This window comes from Salvelinus alpinus, chromosome 4 (genome assembly GCF_045679555.1).
Source record: "Salvelinus alpinus chromosome 4, SLU_Salpinus.1, whole genome shotgun sequence".
Lineage (NCBI taxonomy): Eukaryota > Metazoa > Chordata > Actinopteri > Salmoniformes > Salmonidae > Salvelinus > Salvelinus alpinus.
This window is the reverse complement of record NC_092089.1, coordinates 86,720,486-86,724,360: the sequence shown is the minus strand read 5'-3', so window position 1 is coordinate 86,724,360 and position 3,875 is coordinate 86,720,486. Positions and strand designations below refer to the sequence as shown.

The window sequence follows — 3,875 nt, the reverse complement described above, 5'->3', positions numbered from 1 at the left end:
ACTGTGAAATTCCTGGTGGATGTACCAGGCTGTATGCCTTGTTTTTTGGGAACATTTCCTTGGACTCTCATGTTGGCAATTTGCCGTCAGAGAATTGCATCTCACTTTAGTGCCACTTGATCCTTAGGAAATTGGCATCATTTTACGCCCTATAATTTGGGCCTCATCCTATTTACTGCCTGTATGGTTAGTTTAAGCATTTTGACTTATTGGTGTGCAAGGTCATTCTATCTCTTATAGGGAGCCATTTTAAACCCTCAGTGCTTGTCTCAATGTGTTTGTGAGCAGACGTTATGGTGTGTGCTTCTTGGTTGTCAGGGAGTTAGTTAAAGCAAACTTACCTGGCCTTCTCTCTCTCTCTCTTAGATGAGAACACACAGAGGATTAAAGGAGATGAGCCACTCTCTGAGCAGAGTTATAAAGCCAAGAGCCTATTACCAACACCCAGCACGAGGAGCATCTCTCTGTCATACTGCTCTGCAAACATGTGGCCTGATGTTATCACCTGTAGTGTTTTTCAGGATAACCATGTTAGCCACTACGTAGTCTAGGGCTATATAGCTAAATAATGAATGGGTTGTTCCATTTGATTTCAATCACTTCTTGAATGCACCCCGTTTGATTTGAACAAAACTTTCCAGACATATTTTCCCATGGTAGAAGTGGCCAGAAAGTAACTTTTTGGACCTAAATGCTAAACCATTCAGGAGATACAGGTGTTCAAAGTTAACCCATTTTGCATACCCCACCATACCATGAGACATCAAAGTCTTCATCACTGAAAAATATGGATGGTTAAGTTTGATATCATTTAAAAGCTCACAAACAGTGTTATCAAACTAATTTATAATTTCTTGATAAAAAAAACCAACATATTTTTTTACCTTTAATGAGTTTTTAAATAATAGAGGTTAAAGGAAGAAAAAAAAAGACAATCTTCATTGCAACATTTTTTTCTCAAGAAATTAGAAAATAGTTTAACAACCCTGTTAACCCACAGTTATATTTTGACCATCCATTAATTCACATCAATTTAGCATCTAATGGTAGCTTTTCAAAACATGAAAACGTGTATCAATGTGCATTATAATTCTCTATACACTCATACTGAAATGTAAATCCAGGGCTTGGAGGTTGAAATAGCATTTTGTATGCCTTTTAATTGAACACACTTTGAAATCCATTATTCATGTTTTGCGCAAATTGTACTTAATTTTAGAGATATGGGGCATATTGAAGGTGTCGTATGTAATGTGACAAGACATGTTATTATCTGTGGTAATGTATAAACAAATGTACACTTTTTAAAATCTTATTAGAAGATTAGGAGTGTAAAATGGTTTAGGCATGGTTGTCTGTTTTAGGGCTATGGGATTGGCCTCTTGTCAGTAAAGTAACTCATATTTCCTTATTAATGGGTTTTTCTATCTCATCCTCTAGTCCTTTAGCATAGCAATTAAAAGCTTTGTAACATTTGAGCATTAGAATTTCAGTTGACATGACCTCTGTGGCATGTGTGCCCTAATGAACACACATGCTTACAGTACACATGCACTCACGCACGCACCGACACACATACTCACCCACACTGGCAACACTTGTAACTACAAGCATTTTCAAAGACAATGTTTATGATTGTGAATCTCATTTTCACATGACAATACTAAAACATGAACTGTAAGAACAAGGCACATGGTTGTTACTCAGTAATTACATAGATTATAGGTGGGTGGGTGGACTGTTAAAAATGGTATTGTTTCCCATTGATTGTACTGATAACGTGACTCAATAAAAACAATTGTTGACAAAAGCTATACTGGTATAGTTTGTCTGGTATGAGGCCTATGTTTTGTAATGTAAAGTTTGGTGACATTTCTTTACTAGCACAATAAAAAATATAAATCAATATCCTTATGTACCTATCAGAACACTAAACAATGGACAAATTAGATATCCAAAGCGAATGTTTTGGTTTGAAATAAATTCAAATTACAATCCAATCACTGAGTAAAATGAAGCCAAAGGAAAACAGGAAAACACAGTGTGCAACGTTTCAAAATAATCCTATTAAAAAAGCAATTTGTTACACTTCCAACAGCCTTTTTTATTGCAGCTATGATAATGTACGCTCATGCCTCTTCAGGAGAACGAAAAGGGGAAAAGGATATTACGAGATGAAAACACACACAGGATGATCATCCTATTTCACTCTCTGAATTAGCTGGTAAACAGAGAAGTGACGGAAGTGATTGCATTTGAAACATGTTGAGCCAGAGGGGAGGAAAAAGAGCTGAGATGTATCTAGGTACCACAGTAGCTAGAGATTAGATGCATCTAGGTCCCCCAGTAGCTAGAGTTGAGATGCATCTAGGTCCCCCAGTAGCTAGAGTTGAGATGCATCTAGGTCCCCCAGTAGCTAGAGTTGAGATGCATCTAGGTCCCCCAGTAGCTAGAGTTGAGATGTAACTAGGTCCCCCAGTAGCTAGAGTTGAGATGCATCTAGGTCCCCCAGTAGCTAGAGCTGAGATGTACCTAGGTCCCCCAGTAGCTAGAGTTGAGATGCATCTAGGTCCCCCAGTAGCTAGAGTTGAGATGCATCTAGGTCCCCCAGTAGCTAGAGTTGAGATGCATCTAGGTCCCCCAGTAGCTAGAGTTGAGATGCATCTAGGTCCCCCAGTAGCTAGAGTTGAGATGCATCTAGGTCCCCCAGTAGCTAGAGTTGAGATGCATCTAGGTCCCCCAGTAGCTAGAGCTGAGATGCATCTAGGTCCCCCAGTAGCTAGAGCTGAGATGCATCTAGGTCCCCCAGTAGCTAGAGTTGAGATGCATCTAGGTCCCCCAGTAGCTAGAGTTGAGATGCTTGAGATGCATCTAGGTCCCCCAGTAGCTAGAGTTGAGATGCATCTAGGTCCCCCAGTAGCTAGAGCTGAGATGCATCTAGGTCCCCCAGTAGCTAGAGCTGAGATGCATCTAGGTCCCCCAGTAGCTAGAGTTGAGATGCATCTAGGTCCCCCAGTAGCTAGAGTTGAGATGCATCTAGGTACCACAGTAGCTAGAGTTGAGATGTATCTAGGTACCACAGTAGCTAGAGTTGAGATGCATCTAGGTCCCCCAGTAGCTAGAGTTGAGATGCATCTAGGTCCCCCAGTAGCTAGAGTTGAGATGCATCTAGGTCCCCCAGTAGCTAGAGTTGAGATGCATCTAGGTCCCCCAGTAGCTAGAGCTGAGATGCATCTAGGTCCCCCAGTAGCTAGAGCTGAGATGCATCTAGGTCCCCCAGTAGCTACAGCTGAGATGCATCTAGGTCCCCCAGTAGCTACAGCTGAGATGCATCTAGGTCCCCCAGTAGCTAGAGCTGAGATGCATCTAGGTCCCCCAGTAGCTAGAGTTGAGATGCATCTAGGTCCCCCAGTAGCTAGAGTTGAGATGCATCTAGGTCCCCCAGTAGCTAGAGTTGAGATGCATCTAGGTCCCCCAGTAGCTAGAGTTGAGATGCATCTAGGTCCCCCAGTAGCTAGAGCTGAGATGCATCTAGGTCCCCCAGTAGCTAGAGCTGAGATGCATCTAGGTCCCCCAGTAGCTAGAGCTGAGATGCATCTAGGTCCCCCAGTAGCTAGAGTTGAGATGTATGTAGGTCCCCCAGTAGCTAGAGTTGAGATGTATCTATTTACCACAGTAGCTAGAGTTGAGATATATTTCGGAACCGCAGTAGTTAGAGTTGAGATGTATCTAGGTCCCCCAGTAGCTAGAGCTGAGATGTATCTAGGTACCACAATAGCTAGAGTTGAGATGTAACTAGGTACCCCAGTAGCTAGAGCTGAGATGTATGTAGGTACCCCAGTAGCTAGAGCTGAGATGTATGTAGCTACCCCAGA

General features: G+C 42.0%; 1 long non-coding RNA gene across 1 annotated transcript in view; it reads left to right on the top strand.

Moving 5' to 3' along the window:
- Window positions 1-1,810, top strand: part of LOC139572529 (uncharacterized) — a 115,638-nt gene extending 113,828 nt beyond the window's left edge. Inside the window, exon 2 of the long non-coding RNA XR_011674448.1 lies at window positions 367-1,810. This is a non-coding gene — a long non-coding RNA (uncharacterized lncRNA). The remainder of the gene's footprint in view (window positions 1-366) is intronic.
- The last annotated feature ends 2,065 nt before the right edge of the window (window positions 1,811-3,875 follow it).